The 23,754-nt window shown below is 45.3% G+C and overlaps 1 protein-coding gene across 4 annotated transcripts in view; it reads right to left on the bottom strand.

Annotated features, from left to right (window-relative positions):
- Nucleotides 1-23,754, bottom strand: part of SGMS1 (sphingomyelin synthase 1) — a 768,301-nt gene that overhangs the window by 327,809 nt on the left and 416,738 nt on the right. For 3 of the 4 annotated variants that reach the window (XM_085605461.1, XM_085605472.1, XM_085605496.1), the window contains one exon: nucleotides 2,445-2,503. The gene's annotated coding sequence lies outside the window, so the exon portion shown is untranslated. Of the gene's footprint in view, nucleotides 1-2,384; nucleotides 2,504-23,754 lie in introns of all 4 variants that reach the window. The other variant, XM_085605491.1, reaches the window with a different exon arrangement.

Here is a 23,754-nt window from a genome sequence, read left to right on the forward strand (position 1 = left end):
AAGATAAGATCCAAGGTATGACCTGCGATATGGGTGGGGGCAGAGTTAATTTTTACCAGACCGCAGGCCGCTAGATCTTGTAGGCATAGACTTGCATCTTGATTAGAAACATCTTCGCTGTGGATATATTTTGGCGAGTAGCACGCTGCTCCTGAACCCATAAAGGATTAGTGTTATGCCTCACATGTCGATATGCTTGGGGCAGAATCATTCAGATGCCAGGTGTAACCACATGAACCGTCTTACTGGGAGTAGACCATTAGATCTACAGTTTGCATAGACTGGCTGTAGGCATGTTAATCCCATGAGCTATCAGGGAGTACGTGACCTGCAAGTTCAGACATGCATACTGTAGAACCTGTTGGGAGTGAATGACAGCCAGATGTTACCACCTGGCAGGTCCTTCCGCCGGGCACCCAGGTCGGCTGCGCTTTCCAGTTGGAAGCTGAGTGAGATGTGTTCCAATGCACTGCTGCACATCCCGTTGTTCCATAACCAGAACAGTGTTATCCAGGTGTAATCTACAGTATATGAAGATGACTGAGGAAGAGGAGGGCAGGAGCATCAATAGTGGGACACATTCCTGCCACGCGAGACCGCTAACAAAAGAAAGCACAATTCATCTACCTTGAAATGCATTAATGAATAAATGCCTGGGTAAATTCGATCAATGAGAAAACATTTAGACATTTTTAATATATTAGGAGTACAGAGATGTATTATCTTTTTGGGTCTTGAATATAAATACTTCCTTTTAATAGGTTTCAATCTGCAAAAAGTGAGAACATTGACATTAGTCTTTCCATTCTGGAAGGCATTTTCAAGTAGATCTTTGCAATTTTTGTCTCACAACATAGGGGCCTCTCTTTGGGTGCCCTTCCTTACAGCTTTTGTTAGGTTTTTACTTTCGCATGAGGTAGATTACATGCAGCTGCTGTTGGATGTAGGGGTAGGACACAGTTGGGTTGGGGAACCTTCTAAAAGCTCTGAAGGCCGGCAGTGGCTGGGTGAATTATAGCTTCCTGAAGATAAATCCTTCTAAAACAGAGATCCTTCTGATTACTAATGCCCCAAAACTCCATTCTTTGGTAGGACTCACTTGGCACTTGCCCCTCCCTTGCATCAGCTGTAAAGAGCTTATAAGAACATAAAGGCACTGCCCTTTTTTGTTCTATACACATTAGCTGTCTTGAAAATCTGCCTTTCATCTTAGACAGCTTGATGGAATGGTTTCCTACCTTCCAATATGGTCATCCTCATCAAGGTTTGAATTCATGCCAGATTAGATTAGATTTCTGCCATGCCACTTTATTAGATGCTTCACTGAGAAATCTGGCCAAGCTTCAGCCCATACAAAATGCAACGGCCTGCGCTATTTCTGGCCTGCACAAATTTAACTCTGTGTCTAGGTATATCATAGGTCTTCAATGGCCCCTAATAAGAAAGTCGTTAATTTTTAAAATCAATTTTCTTCACAAATGTTTCACTCTAATCAGCCGCGTTGTCTGTCTAATAAGTTCAACAAGTACCAACCTTCCAGGAATTCTCGGGAAAACTCCAAGCTCCTTTTTGTGACTCCAGATTACAGGAAAAAGAAATTGGGTGGGAAGTCCTTTTTGATCTCGACAGTTATGTAGTAGAAGAGGCTACCTTTGACTCCAAGACATGAGACAACCGGATATAATTCGGACACCCCATGAAGACCTGGCTGCTTGATTTTGCTCTTAAATCCACATTTCATTTCTTTCTAACTGACATCTTAAAAACTTTTTTCGTGGAGCCAAGAGACCTTGTTTAGGAGGTGAGCGTAGCGCTCGACAAATATCCACATGGTATAATATTGATTAGTCTAAGCCAGGGGATACTAGCCAGCCAAAGACCATGTTGCAGGTATGTCCTGCAACTTAGTAAGGACACTGGTGTGTGTCAAGGCACAGGCCACATATTTCTTTTTTAATTTACCCACTGTATTCAAAAAGTGGAGGGATGTAATGTCATGAGAGCAGAGCACTTTAAATCAGGGGTGTCCAATATAGGTTCTGGAGGATCAATAGGTTCTGGAGGGCCAGATTAATTGCAGATTTTCAGAAAAAGTACACAAGCTTTATGCCCTTACAATAATCCTAGCTAAAAATATTTTACATGGTCACTTGTTATCATGACAAATTGTTGATCTACCCTTCCTGGACCTATGTTGGACGCACTTTGCATGTTCACTTGACTGCGATAAAACACACAGTTCCATGCGTTTAAAAAAATAAATCTAAGCTATGCATTTCTATATACACTCCGCCTTCATGGACCTTCCCAGTAACAACTATTGCCCTTCACATGTTAACTGCAGCAGAACGGAATGAATTTGCACATGATGTTCCACCACACACCTTACTGTATTGTCAATAGTTGCCAGATGCAGAAGACATTATATCGCTAGTCAAACGTACCAGCTTTTGATCAAATCTAGGCTTCCTCAAAGAAATCCTCTCTTCAGCCTTCAAGAATCCTGAAAAAAAGGATCAACAGTTAACGGAATTAATGTAGCCGGTGAAAGACATTTCAGCACAAATCAATACACAGAGGGATATCGTTTTCCTCATACATTAAGGCAATTCTCTTTTTTGGCAACTTCTAAAATCCCTCAAAGTCAAAATACCCAACTGCATTCGATATTAGTACTCAAAATAGCTAATAGATTTTTTTTATGCCAGTCAACTAACAGACAATGTTGTACGTTCATTAACTTTTTTTAAAAAGTTTCTACACATTTTTACGCTGATTTACAAAGATTTTTTACCAGGCACCTGTTTTTTTGTGATAAGCAATATTTTTCACAAATAGAGGAATGAAATGCTTTAATACATAAATGTTGGAAGGACAACTTGTGTAAGGTATCAAAGTTATTAACAGTGATCGGTCCAGTATAATCGTTTGTTTAAAATCAGTTGTACACAAGCATTATACAGGTCTGGTTTTCTTTTCTGCAATAGAGTTCGCCTCACATCTACTTTAGAGACTACAGCAGTTAAGATTCTTGAACGATAGTTACACATTATAAACCTCGCCAACAACTGATAGGAACGTGATCATATTAAACTGCTTTTCGCTACTATTTAACTTTTTCAATCTGGTACGAAGCACTTAGAACAAGACCAGATGCAAATTATGCCCATGGCGAAGCGAACAGGTCTTAAAAAAAAAAAAACGTTTTCAGCAAACATTCAGGTTTAACTATACCTTTTAATTTGATCACGTAAGCATACATTTTTTACCTCGGGCTGTAACCTTTTCAATTATTCAACTGCCGAACCCAGTTGCAAAACAACTTAACTCTGCTTCCTACCACGAGTACAGATCCGGTAACTAAATGTGCTAATGTTTGCTAACATGAGGAACCCTTTGCATGTTAAATCTAAAGTCAGGCTGTTTTAAACATTCGTTAGAAGGTTCTTCCATGATTAAGGATTCACAATAATATCTTGCGAATCTCCCTCATTTTATGCCAAAAACCACTTAGAGGCGCACAGACCAGTGGCGGCTGGCACGGATCGGGGATGGCAGGGCGGAGGCGAAGAGGGGGAAGGAGGTAAAGTAAAGAAAAAAAAATTACTTTACCTCCTTGCCGCTCATCATCGTTGTCCCTCTGCAGGAACCAGGAAGTACACCCAGGTTCACCTGACCAATCACAACTCTTGATAAATCACATGGTCTGAGCACCATGGTTCAGGGCTCAGCCAGGGAATGGGGTCCTGGGCATGTTCTCCACGCAGGCTGCAATGCAGCGAGCATGGAGAACATGCAAAGTGCGCATGGCTGTTTAGTCATTGCGCACTTAGGAGAGTGCCACTACTCATCCCCTGCTCCGAGAGCAGAGCAGACCCGCCCGCCAAGCCGCAGCAGGAACAAATAAAATCATAATAATAACAACCAGTTATTATCATTTTATTTTTCCTTTATTTACACAGCTGAAAGCAGTGGAGTGACGCTCCTCCTCCTTAGCGGAAGAGCAGCCAATGGCCCAGACTCTAATCTGAATACACATGCACTTTGCAAAAGATGCTTTAAAATTATTTTATCAAGCCCACTGAATTATAAGTTTAGTCAGCGCTTGCAAGCTCGTCGTGAAGCATGCGCCTTGGTGGACTGCTCATACTGCTAAGGCAAAAACAAATCTGAAATCTATGCTCTCAATGCGTTAAGCAAAGAGCTGCATGTGCATATCAGCACCGGTGATTTAAATGGGCAATGCTCCTGGACTTCATAAGGCTCATGTGAGCCAGTGAAAGAAAGCCTTCTTCTGGACGATCTTTATTTACAGCAATGCATTTTAGAAAAAAACAAATCCTGGAACATATCTAAAATAAGTTTAAGGTCTTTTTTAACGTATGTTATCAGTGTGTGAACAAATGCACCGATTTGCTCATCTGTGCCCAGTTTTCACAGATTAAACTGCCAAAGGTTTTATTATAGCCCCCTGCTGAGGGCTATACTGGCGGTTAAAGGCTCTTAACTCGAGGAGACGACCTATAATGTGGGAGAGGGCCTTTAACAACCAGTATAGCCGGAGGCAGAAGGGCTATAAGGCTGTTACAACATTCCATCCACTGACGATAGAATGTTATAAATTAAAAAGGGAGAAATGTAAGAACAGAAGACTTATACCAACCGTTTTTAGCCCTTCATTGTCTTAAATGGAGCTCCCAACATTCCAATGTTCTAATATCTTTATAGCCCACTAACTAGGGCTATACCGGTTGTTAAAGGCCCTGAACCCGGTTATAAGCTCGAGCCGCCGGCAAGGGCCTGTAACGGGGGGTGAGGGCCTTTAACAACTGTTATAGCCCGAGGAAGAAGGGCTATAAGGCTATTTGAACATTACACCCACTCAGAGTAGAATGTTCTAAATTAAAAAGAGAGAAACAAAAAGACAAACATTGGACTGTTGAAGGAGAAGGCTTACACCAGCCATTATAAGCCCAGAGCCACTCTGGTCTTCAATGGAGCTCCCAACATTCCAATGTTCTAATACTAATTAAACTTCCCAAAGACTGACTGACTTAACATGGCCAAAGAAATTAAGCTCATCCTTTATACAAGGCTCACACTTCATAATTCTAGTGTTATTTACTGACCCCTCCCCTCAGAAGCAACACCCTACAGCATTCAGGTTCCACAGGGTATTCCAAACCAAACTGGTCTGTGGCAGAACATTTAAGAAGTTGTATGAAGATTTCAGGAATTAGGAGAACATCATCTGCTTCACAGGAAGAGTCCAATGTAGGAACTGCAGCATCCGCTGCAAAAACAATTCAGTGTGATTGCAGTGCATGTTGCAAAAGAGGAGTCCAATGTGGAGAGAGAACTTTCTTCTATTTTTATCACCACGTGTATTGGACCCAAGGTTTAGCTTCATTTGGGCTCACCAGCTTTGCCTGTGTTTTAAGTAAAAACTCCCCCCATTTCTATAGCCTGCGGAACAGGCAGCAAAGCAGTTAAAGATCTGCATTCAACACACCAAATAATTTTTTTATGTTTTTAAATATACGTGTATGTGTTTAGGGGGAAATTATCTGTAGAAGAAGTGATCTTGTGATAGTGTATACAATGTCAGATATAAAATTTAATTTGCTTTGCCTTTAGTCGACCAACAAAATTAATGTTTTTCCGGGGACCACTGCTCTAGGTATCCTTCTTTAGCAGCAACATTTTTTGAAGCTGCCCAGCCTCAGCCACTATTAATTGCGCAAATGGGATGTGCAATACATAAATTAGCACAGTGAGAACAAACAATTAGTCTGGCAGAAAAGACACAACATAATTATATTTTGCTATGCAATATAAACAAAGAATCGTTGGATTGAAGGACCTCTAAAGCTCTGGAAGGCTGCTGAAGAGTAGTGGCCATTAACAGTCCCAAAGTGTGGGGTAGTTGTTTTTCATAGCATAACTGGACCTCTACATCTCCTAATCAGACAGCAATGTTTAGGGGGGGAAAGCTGTTCAGATGGAAGGTAGGTGCTGCAGAACTTCAAGAGGCTCAGTAACAAAGGGCACAGCTTTTACAGCAAAGAGGAGAGAAGGCTGGCTGCATGCAAGCCTCTGGGATCTTCAGAATGAGAAGCTTTCCTTTTGAAAGAGTCCAAAGCCCTAGATTCTTCACCATTCATCTTCAAGTTATCTGAGGGTATATTGCAGTAAACAAACAATTTCTAGTGCCCTAACTTTGCTAAGCAGCAACATAATTCAAAGGTCTCCGCAGATCGTTCTTCACCTATGCCGTCTTAGGTATGAAAAACAAGCTGCATACTGTCACAGACCTTGCAATGCAGTCTTCATCGAAGGGCGGGCAGTGTGTGACCTACTACAGGTTGAGCCTTTTGGAAAAACATTTTGTGCCCAGTAACTTGGACCATAGTGGGAAACTGAGTCCTGGTCCCATTCTACAAACGTCAGCCCAAACCACCTTTAAACTGTAGGCTGTCGGTGGCATAATGCCAGCTTGTTTAATTCATACCACAGTTTCTGGGGTTTCTAATGTCTGCAAAAACCGGTCTTAGCAATCCCCAATATAATGGTAGTTAATATGTTGACGCTGAATGGGTGAAAGCCAGACTACGTCATCCCTCAATATGAGTTTGTGGCCTGAATGTCAAACAATATGTAGGAGGCGTACATTTAACTCACAGAGCAGTCTTCTTGACATTCATGGTGATGGGGAAAATTTTCTAGGGTAGGATTGACAGCCAAACCTCTTGGTGATCCCCATTTCCACATTAACCTAGTGTTGTCACAATGGTTTAGAAGTATTTCCCCCAATATGGACAGTCGTCAAAAGCACTGTTTCACCCCCTTGCAGGAATAACTATCCACTTCATTGAAATTATTAACTAAAAGGATTTTTCCCTACCCTTTACAGAAGTAAATCCCTAAACACAGAAGGGGAAGCAGCATGCTGAAACTTGTGAATAACTACAAACTTGTACATTATAGGATGTTCACCACCCTCTGCATGTGGACACTCCTCTGAAAAGTCCACAACCCCTCTCCCTTAATAAGTAAATCTGTTCAGATGTAGATTTTGCCGGGGCGTGGGCAGCAGACAGCTAAAATGGCCGAGATCTGAAAGAGCTGCGCTAGCCGTCAGTAGAAAGCCCCTTATAATCCGTCACAATCCTGATATTTGGAGAGCACCTTTGAGGGAAGAGAGGTCTGTGAGCGAAATGGTGACCCCTCTGACGAGCTAAAAGGCCAGACAGAAAGCGACGGACCGAGGACTCAGACGGCGGCCGCGGTAGCTTGAGCAGGCCTGAAAACAGCAGAGTCCGGGTTTGCAGGCTGGAGTATGTGATACGGCCCGGGACAGCAGCCGCGGCCGAATAACCAGTGTGCGCTTGGAGCTATTGTGGGCCCCCCCCCCCCCCGGCCCGCCTGTGATCTTGGGAGCAGCAAGAACAGTAACGCACGCCGGCTGAGAGGCGCGGCCTAATGGGCTGTGGGTGCTGTGGTGGCAGAGAGGCTTTGCAGGAGGCCCGATACTGTTGGCGGTAGAGAGGCCGGAGGGGCAAGCTTTGCCGGTGCAGCTGGAACCGGGGTGCCTGCCCCCCTCCATCTCCCCCCCTCCTTCTCTACTGATCAGAGCAGCGGCCGCCGTAAGTGCTGTGTATGCAGGTACATGCCTAAGCGCGGAGGCCTGATCCGGCCTAGGGTGGAGGCGCGAGGAATGGGGACTCTGAAATTCTGGACCTCGAGTGTGAAAGGAGTGCGAGTGAAGAGGTGCCTGCCTGACCGGTGAGCCTGAGAGGCGGGTGATGGTGACTCCCCTGGGACTTTTCAGGCGATTAGAGGCCCAACAGCTGCACCAGTGACTCGCGGAGTGGACCAGAGCCCGAACGTGACATGGAGTAGGCCACAGTCCCCATGGGACGGTAGTAGGCCCCGGCAGAGGGAAGGCTTGGCCTGCCCGTGGAAGTAATACTATCGGGCGATCCTGAGGAGCCCTGTTTGGGGCTGGCGAGATGCAGGGGCTCCCCAGAGGAGTTTTGGCAAAGTTTCCACGAGAGTCGCCAGTGGAGAGCCTTGCACCCAAGAGACGGAGTGGTGTGGACGGGGCAGCCAGGCCCCTCCCGGTGATTTCGACTTAGCGCAACAGGGCCAAGGGGAGGCTGATCCGCTGAAAACATCGCGAGGCTGCCGGATGGAGCGCACAAAGCGAGTAGGATCGACCAAAAGAACCATAATCGACAAATACACTGTCAATATGGGCCGTGAAGATGGCGCAGCGGGGGGAACGCCGATGAATAAAAGGGAAGATCAAGCCCCAGACCACTCACTAAAGGATATAATGCAGGCGATATCGGAGTTGGGTGGAACTCTGGAACCGAAGTTGGACTCGGTCACAGAAGTCGTCAACCTACTCAGAGCAGACTTCAAGAAGATGGTGGACAAGATCACTTCGGCGTAATCCAGCATCGGTGGACTACAATCCAAGACTAAGCATTGGGAAGAGCAAGTCTTGAAATTGCCCAAGAAACAGGGGGACATCCTGGCCCGGCTGGATGACCAAGAGGGCAGAGCACGTCGTAACAACATTCGAGTAGTGGGGGTGCCTGAGGGTATGGAGGGAACGTCGGTGGACCTCTTCTTAGAGGACCTTATCCTAAATAAACTGAAGCCGAAACGCCTATCAAAAGTTTTCTCCATCCAAAAGTCGCACCTTGACCGGGAGCCCCTCCCGTAGATTATCGCGTGTATCCTCAACTACAGAGATAGGGACGCAATCCTACAAGCGGCACGCCAACATGGAGATCTGCAATATGAAAATGCCACGATCCGATTCTTTCCAGACTTCACGCTCCAGGTACATTGCCAACTACGCACTTTTGATGCAGTGAAGAGGGCCCTGCGAGATCAAAACATCAAGTACATGATGCTATTTCCAGCAAAGTTGAAAACCATCGTGGAGGGTAAGACCTTCTTTTTCAACTCGCCGGAAGAGGCGAGCGACTAGCTAGAGGGCTGGAGAACAGTTGGGCGGAAAAGAGCCAGGGCCCAACCACACACCATCAAGGAGCGGGGCGGAGAGAGGAGGACCAGGATCCGGAGAACCCAACACAGCAACAAAGACCAGATAAGTGAACAGTTGGGGGCACCATGATTGTCAAAGACTATATTCTACCCATGGGGGAGGGGGTGGGGGTTAAGTCGAGTCAGTTATCAAATTGAGGCGAAGTGACTTTTACACTCTGGAGAGCAGTTGCAGAGACTTTGGAACTGGGAAAGCTGGTGGATGCTGGACTGGGGACATACGCACAGAGGTGCACTCAAAGGGAACTGGGGCAGTGTTCATCCGCTGGCTACATGAGGTACCTTAAGGCTGGAGGCTGGCTCACGCCCCTCACTATTTGTTACCATTACACAGTTAGAGCGGCAGGCACTCTGCATGTTGGGGAGCGCGGTTGCAGGGAGGGGGGTGTTGGGGTATTGTTCACTTTCTGTTACTTGTTTTGATGTTTCCAGTTCAGGACCAAAAGAGACATATCATGCATACAAGAATGGTGTGAATCGGGGGGGCGAAGGAAGCAACAGATTTTGAGGACCATGGCTATGACAGTAGATAGCCCAGCCTAAATTTGGGCCTGGACCTGGAATGTCAATGGCCTGGGAAATAAAATCAAGCGCACACTTGTCCTACAGCACATTAAGAGGCACTCCCCGGACGTCATAATGATGTGGGAGACACACCTTAGAGGGAACAAATACAACGCATTAGATCGCTTTGGATATAGATCAGTGGCGCACTCTGGGTATACTTCAGATGCCAGAGGAGCGGGAATACTGATGCTGACTGCTTGCCTGTTCACTATAGAGGGGGTCTGGTCCGACGAAGCTAGCTGCTGTGTGGCGGGGGGATGGGAGGGACGAATCATAAACCTCTGCTCGTTTTATGCACCCCCAAGGCTCCAAAAGATTGTCTTCCCAACGACTAACAAAATCCTCATAGGGATCCCTGTGGGCACTCTCTTGGTAGGGGACAATGCAAACGCAGTTTTAGATCCGGAGCTGGACAGCTCGAGTGCACCGATAGGGCAGGGGGGTGAGAGACTCTTCTCCAGTTTCTTGACTGCTCTGGGGCTGGTGGACATCTGGCGGGTGCGAAACCCCCAACAGCAACAATACAAATACAATTCTGCGCGCCACGGCTCGTTCTCTAGAATAGACTACCTACTACATAGAGCAATAAGGTGGGGGATTTTTTAGCACCTACACACATGGCCAGGGGTGTCTCTGACCATTCCCCGGTGGGAGTCACAATTCTGGGTCCACACATCAACAAGGGGGCGTTCCAGAGGATAGACGGTTGTGGGACTCAGTGCTGAGAAACAAACTCGGGGTGGGGGGGTGGAACGGATTTGTATTTCCTAGAAAACGCTGGATCGGTAGACTCGCACCAAACAATCTGGGAGGCTTACAAAACAGTAGTGAGGGGTCAAGCTGAGGCGCTTATAGGGGGCCAAAAGAAGGAGGAGACAATGCACATGAGGTCCTTAGAGCAGGAAATACTTCGGATTGAGGAGGCGGTTACGGCACGAGGGGATGCAGACCTGCAACATGCTTTGGCCCTGCGTCAGCACGAACGAAGAGCGGCGGCCAAAGGTGCGGTACGTGCGCACGCTCTGGCAGTGCAACATCGTCTTTATGATGTGGAGAACAAGGCGTCTAGGCTGCTGGCCTGGCTGGAGAAGCACGATAGAGAGCTGTCGAGGGAGGCCTGTATCAAGGATAAGGACGGCACACTCCAAGCGTCTAGTGTAGACATCGCGGAAGCGTTTGCTTCTTACTACGAGGGTGTTTATTCACCAGTGAGAACGAGATCTGAAAGTGACTGCAAGGAGTTACTGAGAGATTTCTCATTGCCAGTTATGTTTGCTGAGGCTTGTGAGGTCTTGGAGGCCGAGATAACGTAGGAAAAGCTGTCGAATGGCCTCCCAGTTGAGCTATAAAAGGGACTGGCTTCCAGAATAGTGCCACCACTACGTAGTATGTTGCTAGAGGTGCAAGAAGAGGGCCAATTGCCCGCTGATCAGCGAGTGGCCACTATTGTGGTTATACACAAGTCAGGCAGGCCCCCAGATCAATGCAGCTCGTACCGGACAATTTCCCTGCTCAATGTCGAGGTATAGGAGTTGGCCAAGGCCTTGGCAAATAGGCTGATACCTGTCATTACCAAGTTAATTCACAGGGACCAATCAGGCTTTATGCCCAACAGAAGCACCCAACATAACCTACGCAGATTGTATGGAGTGCTGCACATGACAAGGGACCCCTCCAGTCAGCATAAAGCTCTAATTGCGCTTGATGCCTTAATGGCCTTTGACAGTATTGAATGGCCCTGCTTGTTTGCAGTGCTAACTAGGCTGGGCTTTGGCCCAAACTTATGCAAATGGGTGACACTGCTCAATCAAGGCCCGATGGCTCAGGTGCGAGTTAATGGTGTGCTGTGAAAAGAGTTCCACTTGCGGAGGGGAACGAGGCAGGGTTGCCCCCTGTCTCCTTTATTGTTTGCTTTGGCGCCGCTGGCGCACTGGATCAGGTAGGACCCTATGATATGGGACATCGAGGCACCGGGGGCTGGCTGGGAAGATCGTATATCATTGTGTGCCGACGATATTCTGTTGTATCTCGCAAGGCCCTATCACTCTATCGCAAGGGCACTTCATATTTTTTAGATATTTAGGAGCTATTCGGGGTACACTCTAAACTGGGCCAAATCAGTGGTGTTCCTGCTGTCAGGCCTCCCCGAGATTGCCAGCGAAGTGTACAACACCGATAGTCACGGAGGACTTCAAGTATCTGGGCATTCAGATTGTCCGGGACCAACAGCTGTTCCTGGAGAGGAATCTTACCCCCAGCTGGAGAGAATCCACATGGGCATGCAAAATTACCGAGCCCTGCCTCTGTCCCTCGCGGGCAGAGCGTCTCTTTTTAAGATGATGGCCCTACCGCGTCTGTTCTACATTCTGAAAAACACCCCCTGCCTCGTCCCACAGACGGTCTTCAGAAAGATCGCCCAAGATACCCAGGAATTGCTATGGCAGGCAGGTACACCTAGAATAGCACTTCATAAGCTGCAAAGAAGGGTATATGATGGAGGCCTGGCTGTCCCGGATGTTCCGCTCTATTGCTGGGCATTGCAGCTGTTAGTGGTAAATGATTTGGTATACGCGGATAGAGGAAAGCCAGCATACAAGGTAGATTGGGACGCCATGCCGGCAGGTAACTGAACCGCTGTTGTATGTGCGGAAGCCTGACCCCAAATGGCCTGCGCACACTACGTTAGTGGTGGCATGTTGAAGGGAGGCAAATCGGGCACTAGGGTGGCAGAACAAACTGACCAGCAGGACACCCCTTTGGTCGGGTGATGGGTTAAAGGAGGGGGTCTCACTACGAGGCTTTACTGGTTGGAAGAATATAGGAATCGAATGCTTGAGAGGCGTGTGGAGGGGTGGGGCTCCACTTCCATTTGAAGACCTGCAGCAGGAGTTTGATCTGGCAGAGACCCAGAGATTTCACAACCTCACACATGCCCTACTGGCACATCTGCATCAAGGTACGTCCATTCCCGACCATTCCCCCCTAGAAGACAGACTACTCATTGATCCCATTCCAGAAAAAGCAACTTCAACAATATACCGTACACTTATAAATAACTTGCCTGATACACTCATAGCCCTGAGGGCCGCTTGGACCGACGACCTGGGAAACAGATGAGGAGTGGCTAGAAGCACTCCATGGCCCACGGGAAATAGCGATAAGTGTACGATTCAGACTGGTCCAGCTCAGGATATTGTATTGCTTCTATTACCCCTCTACGCTTCTACACAAAATTGGAAGGGCACCGTCACTGCAGTGCATCAGGGCTGCGAGCGGGAGGGCACTTTCCTCCACATTCTTTGGGAATGCCCTAGGATTGCGCAGTTTTGGCGCAGTGTTATGGCAATAATGGCCAGAGTAGCGGGAACAGACTTTCCACGAGACACAAAGAGGCTTCTGCTTATAATTAAGGAGAGACCGACTGGCCAAGATATGTAAACATCTGGCTTACGCCGGCAGCGGGGATAGCGAAGCAAAATATAGCTAAGGGCTGGGGGGTGCCACATCCCCCTTCAGTGATGGAGTGGGAGAAGGACTTGGACTGGTGTCAGAGGGCGGAGGAAACTGTGTACAAAACCAGAGGGTGTGCCAAGAAACGGGAGCAGGTGTGGGCACCATGGCGTGCTTATAGGGGGTTATTAGAGAGCCAGGACGGAGCCAGAGGGGGCTTAGCTGAGCACAGAGAGGTGACTGCTTAATTGCAATCCTTCCCCGAATACTAGACAATGTTGGTGGTGGGGCCGGGTGCCCGTTGGTTTACGATGTTCTCCACCCCCCTCCATATCCCTGTTCTCCTAAATTACGATGAATGAATGTAAACGTAACTCAAAATGTGCATGCTTTTGCAAACATGATTGTCCTGTCTAATGAGCTGGTTCAATAAAAATTGTTTATAATATATATATATATATATATATATATATATATATATATATATATATATATATATATATATAATCAATTTTCTGACATTGGTAACATTTTTGAGTATGTAAATCCCATCAAAGGCAAAATCCTCCCATTCCTCATTCTGTGAATCAGGTACTGGATTTTGCCCTCATAAATGTCATGGGGTTTTACTAAAAACTTTGTGAAACTATAACTCATTGCAGGAGGCATATTTTTAGGTCTGTATGTGCACACCAGCAATGGAGTTAGTGCATCAAGTTACAAAAAAATAGTAGACAACATCAGACAGTAGTTGTAAATTAAAAGTGGTACTTCCACAACTTGATAAACCAGCACAATTGCCTCCTTCGAGAGTCTCAGTTTAGTTCCTCTCTGTCCCCTATCACCCCTGAAGAGTTGTCCGACTGTGGCTTTTGCCATTAAGAGCAACCAAACAAAACAAAAAGTCACATGCAATGTTTTAAACTGAAATGAAGCGGGCGAGGAGTTTATTGGTCATTATGACCTTACAAATCAATTGGGTAAAGGCGTTGGGTAAACTACGCCTCAGCAAAGATTACTGTTGAGTAATGAAACATGGTGTTACTAGTACACAAGTGTCAATTAACTTATTGTCGGTCAGTAAAACCAGAAGCATTTTTCTAATAACCTTCATCAGGCATCACGGATACCTTTCTATCCTACATTTGACGTCATGCTGGTCAAAATAAATCTGGCCCAATAACTTCTCTTATTCGGAACAAGTTTACTAAAACACGAGTGCAAAATCCAAGTTATTAACATGGTTAGAAGAGGAGATGATAGAATGTATACATATGCTTTTTTATGAATACAAAAATATATGTAAATGCACCAATTGTATATGATAATTATAGCCATATATATTATTATATTGTCAGTCATCAAATCTTTCTTCCGCTAAGCATTAGTCCTAAAAGCACATTTACATGCCAATAATTTAAACAAACCATAATAGAAACAGCATAAAACGTTAGAACAGTGTGTCTCATTTAGTCGTTACAGTCTCAACAGAGTTTTCTCATTTTCATTGCAGCGCGAAAGAAGTTAATTACAGCAAAACAAGTTGATTCTACGGAGGGCTGTTGTATAAGCCGGTTTGTGTGATGTTAACACCTTAGGATAAGGGAACAAGGAACCATTTCATGGGAGCTCAAAGGAACATAAGTGCTTTGTGCTGAAACGCTGTAATATGGCAAACTTGGAAGATTAGCAAATCATGAACCACGTGAGGGAAATGCCAATAAAAATGCAAAGAATTAATTCATTAACGAGTACGGTACACTGTATACTGTACATTAATCGTTAACAATAACTATGGCTAATCTCCTGAGATCATTCATAAGGCTACTCTACTGTTGACTTAGTAGTTTCTTTATGCATATACTCTCAAGAAACGGGTCCTTCACTTTAGATTTAGTTGTAACATCAATACACTCATGGTATCCAAACAGTTGGGGGGGAGGGGGCATTTGAGAGGTCATAAATGATGGAACATGTCATGAGTGATGTAATATGTGAAGTCATAAGCAGTGCTTGGCCGGGGCACAAGTTATATTCACTTAATATGGATGAATTTCGTGAATTAAGATTTGTAAAGCAGTGCCAAATCTATCGGCAAAACAAAACGCTTTTCCTATGGAAATTTCAGTCCCAACTATAACTACCTACTGGCTCTCGCGTATATATATATAGGCATTCGTGTCTGTCTGGCGCATTTGCTGGCTAATGTCGGGACATTATTATGTGTTTACGCGGAGGTCACAGTACCTCACGCGTGCGCGATGTGCTGGAAGATACATAAATATGGGGATCCACGGACATGTGTTGAGGGGCACATTGAAAGAGACACTGATTCAGAGTGGTCTAATGGGAAGACTGCTGAGTGAATGCCATAATGTACGGTGGAAAATCTTGCTAAGTTTAATTGTGGGAAGAGGATTACATTGAGATATTACATCTTCAATCATGAGGCACAGGCCATTCAAACTAGATTGGTTTCACAGATATATGTTTTTGTGGCTACATGGAACTGAACACTATTGGGGTAATGGGACGGTCCTCTTTCTACGGCCACTACATTCCACCAATAAAAAGACACTGTGCTGGTTTTAAATCACCGGGTCAAGCCCCTCATTTTGCAACCTACATTGAGGAAGGCACACAACCCGAAACGCGTCTGTAAGTTGCAATTTAAATAGTCACCATTCTCAACGGCCATGACTCACGAGAAACATATATGGTTTATTGCATTCTATTTTGTTTCATGCATATTTATTTTAATAAAAGGAACGTAACCACAACAAGGAAGCACATGGGTAAATGTGTGCAACACAGTAAAATCACAGTGAAGATATATTAGGATTATTAGAGCTACTTCCCAGTAGTTTTTACATGAGCTCTGTGAGGCAATAAAAGGAAAATGTTACTTACCCTTAAGCATCTGTTCTTGCCATGTAGTGCTGTAGAGTCGCATTTTTTCCCCGACTAGGTCTATTGAGTCATGGGGTACTGTGACTCTTTCTCTTGCTGATAACGCGCATGGTCATCAACTCCATTGTTATATTGTTTTCCCACAAGGCGAGTGAGGATGGAATGTAAAGCTAAGCCATATATAGAGAGATGTCCATGGATAGGAGGAAAGAGAGATCGTAAGTGACACCGCCATATGTGTCTGGGGAGGAGGGTGGGTGCATGTCAATCTACAGCACTGCATGCCATGAACAGATGCTTACAGGATAAGTAACATTTTCCGTTTGAGGCAGGTTTGTAGATACACAGGCTGTGCATAGACTGTAAAGCAGTCCACCCAAAAGCAGTGGCTAGCCTGTGGGTGTTGCAGTAGATTGAAAAAGTGTACGGAGAGCTGCCTGAGCAACATTAGCTTGTTGGTGGGCTAGGACATTCATGCAGTAATGTTCTGTGAAAGTGTTCCACAGGAAGGCAATAGAGGCTCCTTGTTAGGTCTTGCCTCCGCAGCGCGCATGCGCTGCGTAGGCAAAAAGACCTTTAGCGATCGCTTCGGCTTTTCAGCCAAAAAACGTGCACGCGTTCCATTGCCTTCAATGGCAACGCGTGCACGTCTGGAGATTCACTTGCGGGAGCGAGCGGCTGGCGCCATATGTTATCAATTATCGCGGCGCCAGCCGCTCGCACCCGCAAGTGAATCGCACAGGCCCCCTCCTCTCTCCCCTCCCGCGCACACAAATCCTGGGCTTGTTTAAATTGCTTTTAGTTTCCTGCTCCCACCTTCCTGCAGACCTGCCCATGTCGTGGAGCCTAGGACATGCCTGTAATTCTCTGCCTCTGTAAGTAATATGGCAGCGTCCCTGGCCATGTTTATCTAGCTTGACCTCCCACGGATACAGACACAGTCATGTTTTGAGGGAAGGAAGTACATGTCCTGTTTATTAGTAACTTCCCTGATTCGCAGACCAACCAACCAGTAAGGGCGGCTTATTTTCCAAGCCCCTGCTGGTCGGCTGCATACAGAACTAAAATACACCTAATAACAGCACTGCAGGCCAAGGTGTCATAACGCTTCTAATGTTTGAACAAAGGCGAGGCTTTGCATTGCTCCAGTGGGGAGTTTAGAGCCGGGGATTTTCAAATGACCATCCTGAACTTCAGAAACAATGCTGTCTTATGCCGTGCTTGTTAAGCATGCATTTCCCTACAAGCTTACAACGCTGTACCGCTGAGAAACAAGGTCGAGGGGCGTATAGTGAGGAGACTATGGGCGAGTGGCTAGGGGCTGGTTAACAGAGGAGGCGCCGAGGAGTCGCCAGGTCAGTGGGCGTTGAGCACTGGCCTGGCCGAAGCAGGCCCATGAGGAGAGCCCGGGGGTGTGAGGAAAGTCCTTGGCCAGCTGGAGACAGGCTGGGGGCTGACCATAGACTGGGTCACCCAGGCCATTGGACGGCTAAGGTCAACGAAAGGAGACACCGTGAGGAGGGGGGCTACTTCCGGCCTGCTGCCTATGTGCTGTCCTGATGTGTTATCGAATCCATAGGAAATGAAATGGTACCCGAAAGGGGTGTCGCGTTATCCGTGCATTCCCCTTAACCGTGAAGGACTTTTGGGAAAAAAGATTTGAGCCTATTTTTATTTGCGATTCATATTGTTAGGTAATGATTTGGAATTCACCTATTCTTTCTCAATGACAAACGCCTCACCGGGAGGAAATATTGTATCTTCTGCAATAGAACTTGGGTTCACACCTGACCATGAACTTAATTTCTTCTTGTTCATTATTTTCTTTGAAACGTTTAGTGCTAAAGTAGGCACCAGCAGATTTATCATAGAAACCTTTTTACTCATGTCAAGTTTCCGATAAGTACGGGTTTATCTGAGTTTATTATATTAACAATGTGTTTCTGTTAAATTGGTCAACCCCACGAATGTCTTCACCGCAGCCTGGTATGGTGGTAATAACGCCAGAGCCATCCAGTGCTTGATTTGTAGCGAGTACCGATGCTCACAGCTCTGCTCAGAAGCCCCCGGCCGCACTATTAGAGGTCGGCGTGCAGAATTCCAAAGTTGCTTAGCCCTGGGTCCACCTCGTGCCTCGGGGTTTCCGTCTTTCTCTCACTTGTGTCTTCCCAGTCTTGCTATCGGGAAATGTCTGAGTAGGAGAAATAAGCACGGCCCCCAAAATAAGTGCCTGTGGTCCCCACCGACGATCCCTCGTTCAAATCAAGCACTGGAGCCATCACTGTTACAATGCAGAAATGAAAGCAAGCGTTTCCGTTAGATTTAGCTCAATGTTGACATCTGAAGGATGATAATAGTAAGTGTGGGGAGTGTGATGATGAGGTGGGCTATTTAGGAATCGCGTTTTTTGCAAATAAAGACATCCTTTGAAACTAATTAACAGTAAATTCTGGTGATGCAGTTTATTGCTCACTATGTATGTATGTTTGTATATTGAAACTGTACATTGAAACTATTTAGTTTTGTTTCATATTGTAAATTGGTCAGTTCAGTAGAAAACATCAAAAAATATTTACATTTTTTAGTCCGTTACTGTCTGTTTCCACGAACATCATTCTAAAATGATTGATTTCTGAGACTCGGCTCACATACAGATTTAGTGCCTCGCTAGCCTCATGCAGATAAAAAAAATCCTACGTGAAAATACATATATGCGTTAATACCTACATACATAGATACGCATTTAGAGGCGCCTTGAGTCAGTCCTGTTCATTCCGTTGTCTTTTCAAATCGCATTCACATTTTGCTTCCACCTACCACGGCATACAGCATGGGGAAATAGATCAGCAAGCCCACTGCAGCCACTGGCTTGCTTGCAAGTGCTTTTCAGTGGCATGGTTGGTAGACCAATACCTTACTTTGCCAATGCTTTTTTTGTGCCATCCTTCTTTGTGGCAAAACGATGTATTCAGTTACAGTGATTATTGGACTTGGCTCTCTCTGCAGGGTCATCCCCAAACTTTTTGCTTCCACCCTCTTTTTTCTGAATCCGTTTTTGTTGACTTTGATGACTGCGCACTTTACCCCTGCTAATCAGTGCTAAAGTGCATCCGCTCTCTCCCCTTTGCTTCTCCTTAGGGCAGCAGCCTATTTGCATAGCTTCAGTGTTCCTCCTTAAGAGCACCTCATTTTACATGAAAAACACAAACGAGTGTAAAGTTAATTATTTCCCACCACATTGTCGTTGATGAAGTCATGAACACTCTCTAGATCAGTGTCTGGACTCTTGCACCTTGTATTGTTCCAGTTGTTGCATTTCATTCTCCTTACCTCCAAAAAACTCTAATTGTCTACTGCTGTTACCTGTGAGTGACAATTCTGATTAAAATGCTCAGAAAATGCAATCTATGCAAATTAATTAATATGATGGTTACATATTGTTTTAATATACATCACAAAATATTTTGGAACAGTAGCATGGAAGCTTGTGCTCTGGAAGATTACATTGCCTTCCAGCATGATGCTGGGAAAGGGGCAGAGGGAAAAGCTGTTGAAAATGCAGAACAAATTGCGTCATAAGTCAGTGGCTTTATAGTTTATTATGAAATTATCCTTCCAGATCTGTTACAAAGATATGGCTTTTAGTGCTATCTTTCTTATGCCCATTAGAGCTCTTTTCCTTTTTAAGTCTGTGTGTTTAGCCCAGATACGATCAGGCATTCAATGCTTCTGCATTTGTAGGAGATTGTTAATGTGTCTACAGTTGAGTTGTCTCGGATTAATAGGCAAAATTGCTCATGTACACCATATGGCAAGCATTTGGTGACTTGTTTCAATGTGTATTTTTAATGTGGTGGAGCTCTTATGGTCTTTTGTAGGCAATAACTATCTGTGTACTTGTGCTATGTAAGCTTCTGTATCCATTAACACAGTAGAATCTACACGATCCTCTCTCATTGTAAATACTCTTGAATTATATATTTGGTGCTGTCCAGCTAGGTGTGTGCTATACAACTACCACCACAGAAATAAATACATTTTAGGTAACACCAAAATGCTACCCTTGTTTCATTGTTTTTTTGTAATGTCCATGGTAATTTTAAATGTGCTCAAAGTAGCTATTGCAATCACCTACTTCCAATTCTGTTTTACTTTTCCTTTTCAGTCTGAAGCTTATTGGTCTTTTTTTAGGTTGAGCCCAGGCAGCGCTGTTTGCAAGACCCGTTATCTCCTCCATCGGCTTTTGGCATGCTCATGAACTGCCATATGTTCGTTGTTGTGCCATTTAGAAATACGGGGTTTTTATTGGTGCATTGGGTCTGATTCTCTCGCCTTTGCGTGCTTGGGTCACGGCCAGGCGATTTCACTCATTATTTCTTACGTTGGCCATCCCAATACTTTCGCAGTTCCTCCTGGTAATCCTGATCTGCCTTTTTTATTTTGTAGGCGATCAACATCATTTTAGGTTTTCAGGCCGTTTCACAGAGCAATGTGGCAATTTCTGTCCGGTAGCTGTTGAGCTATGTCAATAGCTCCAACTCAAAAAAATGCGAGATCTATTGCATTTCTAATGCTTGTTTCGAGTAGCGTGCGTGCTAGTAGGAGTAGGCAGAGTCCTCTTAACTTTAGCGTAGCCTGTCTGGATGCATTTAACTATCTGGCTATGCCTGACTTGGATAGAGCCTTCCCTTTTTGGGGTTTGCAGACCGCAACAAAAAGTTGTTGCGTCTTCCTAAATGGTTTGGTTCCATCAATTTAGTACATGAGGGCTTGGTTCACATCCAAAGTACGGTGAACCTACTCCGCAACTGAATCAAGTTGTGGGGAAAAAAGACTGGAAGGTCAAAAGACTGATTTAGATGGAAGTGAGAGACTACCTTAGGAAGAAATTTGGAACCCTATCCCTATTTACTTTGAAGAAAGGTTCTTCCATGGTTAATGCAAAAAGCTCACACACATGCCCGAGAGGTGATAGCAACCAGAAATTCCACCTTCCAAGAGATAAACTGAAGGGGGCAGGAGTGGAGGGGTTCAAATCGAAGGGCACTGAGTAGTGGGAGTACAATTTTGAGATTCCATGAGTGAGCCAGTGGGACCCGGGAGGGTTGACCCTCATGAAACCCTCCATGAAAGCTTTATTGAGTGGTATCTTGAAGAGAAAGATGTGTTGCCTATTCTGAAGGTAAAGTGAACTGGTAAAGTGTGACTATCACACTGTTTTCTATATAACTTCTAAGCATCATCAAGAAAAAATGTTTGATTTGTTGCTAAGTGGAGGAATCATTGAATATATTATTTCCTTCCAAATTTTGTATAATTGTCTGAATTTTAAGTACCCTAACTACCATTTATTGATACAAATTAACTTTTTTTCACACACCTCTTGTCCTTTTTGATTATTCAATTGTTTTAATTCGGTTGAAATGATTTAAAAATTTAAAAATATAACTTTACGATATACACACTTTGAGATTAACCTCACCTATAGGTATATTTTCATCCTATAGCTAAATGATATAACGCAGTGTTTCAAAAAATCCCTTGAAGGCACACTTTACCAGTTCACATTATTTGCCCAAGCGCTCAAGGGTACATTGGGTTGTCCACTTTATATATCCTATTCTGAAGGTAGGCAGTCACGGCAGCCAGGTGTAGTTTTATGGAAGAAAAGGCTAGACCAGAAACATACAAGTGAAGTAAGTACAAGCCACACTGAAGGACATTGTCTGCTACAGGATCAATATATTTTGAGTGACAGTACTATACAAATCTTTTACACTTGGCTGCATAGCAGGTCCGGGAGCAATGTCTGTGTGCTTCCTTGAGAATGCTCATACATTCAGGTGGAAGATTAAGGTACCCAAATTCTATGACCTCAGAGGCCAGATCACAAGGTTAAGGGACCTGGGGGCCTGATTTCTCGATGGTTCTGGGCGACAAGGTCCAGCTTGTTGGGGAGCCTCCCATGCCGAACCAGAAAGAATTTGAGCAGAGTCGTGAACCAGGGCTGTGAGTCTATGTGAGTGCCGCCAGAATATGAGTTAGGGGCGCCTGTTGAAGCCTCTGAACCACAAACAGAGCGAGCGAGGGGGAGGCCGAAAAGTGGAGGCAAATATCCCTGACCAGTTTATCCACAGTGCATTGTCGCTAGACTGTGGGTCTGGGAACCTGAAGACGAAGCTTGGGCATTTGGCATTTTCTGCTGTGGCAAACAGGTCTTTGTGGGAAATCCCATCTGTGCAAGAAGCAGAGGAGGACTTGCAGGTGGTGTTCCCGCTTGTGGACTTGTCACATCCTGCTGAGGTGGTTGGCAAAATTGTTTCCAAGCCCCAGAAGGTATTCTGCTAATAAATGAATCATGCGGCAGAGAGCCCACTATCAAATGCTCTGGGATAGCTGAGAGAGTTGTGGGGAACATGTGCCCCCCTGTTTCTGAAGGTAGTACATGGCTGTCATATTGTCTGTCCAGACAAGAATAACCTTGCCCATCAGGTGAGGTAGGAAAGCCTTCAACAATAGGTGAATGACTAGAAGTTCTAGGCAGTTGATGTGGAGGCCCTATTGTTTGGATGACCACTGTCCCTGGACAGTCCGATCCTGTAAGTGCGCACCCTAACGCATAAGAGAGTTGGACATTCTAACAATCTTCTGCAGAACTGAGTCGAGGAAAGAAACGCTCCTGCAACAGGTTGTTGGTGTTCCACCACTACATAGAGCGTTAGGTGTGGCGCCAGAGCAACACTAGATCATTCCAATGACCCTCTGCCTGAAACCACTGTTGTGCTAAGCATTACTACAATGTACGCCTGTGTAGCCTGGCACGGGGGCACTATGGCAATACAGGAAGCCATCGTATCTAGAAAACACATGACTGTTCTGACCATTAGTTGCAGACTATGTTGGAAAAGAGGGAGCAATGCCTGAAAGGACTGAATCCTGGCAAGTTTCTAATAGGCTATGCCTATCTCAGAATTAAGAATAGCCCCTATGCAGGCTTGGATCTGGAAGGGTTGGAGGTGGGATTTTGTGGTGTTGATGGTAAACGTTAACTGATGAAGGTTTATTGTGACCTATGTGTGTTCGCTGCATTGCTGGCAGGTGGTACTCTCGATCAGCCCGTTGTCCAGATAAGGGAAACCGTTGACACCCTGGCTGCGCAGGTGTGCTGCCACACCACAAGACACTTGGTGAACATCTGAAGTGCAGTAGTTACTCCGAAGGGGAGCACCTTGATTGGTAATGTTTTCCACTGACTACAAACCAGAGATATCTGTGATGGGCCGGATGTACTGGTATGTGGAAACATACCTCCTTAAGGTTGACTGTGGTCATTAAGTTGCCTTGCTGGAGAAGCGGAATGACATCCTGGAGACGTGCTCTGAAAGGATGTTTTTATTTAGGGTCCTGAGGTCCAGAATGGGTCAGAGGGAGCCATCTTTTTTGGGTATTAGGAAGAACAGTGAGTATACTCCTGTGCCTTGTTGATGGTGGGGGACGGGTTCTATAGTCCCTGTGAGAAGGAGCGCACGGACCTCTTCTTTGAGGTAGCCTTTGGTGTTCTGGTGAGAGTCTATGTTTTCAAGTTTAAATGGAAGGAGGCATGGAAGTGAGCTCCAGACAATCATGTTAGATAATATCCAACACCTACTGGTCTGAGGTGATGGTTTGAGATGTGGGAAAGAAGCTTTGCAGGTGCCCCTCGACTGGTGTTGTGTAGTTAGGGTAGAAAAAGAGGCAAGTCCGGGT

Source organism: Triturus cristatus, chromosome 1_2 (assembly GCF_964204655.1).
Source record: "Triturus cristatus chromosome 1_2, aTriCri1.1, whole genome shotgun sequence".
Lineage (NCBI taxonomy): Eukaryota > Metazoa > Chordata > Amphibia > Caudata > Salamandridae > Triturus > Triturus cristatus.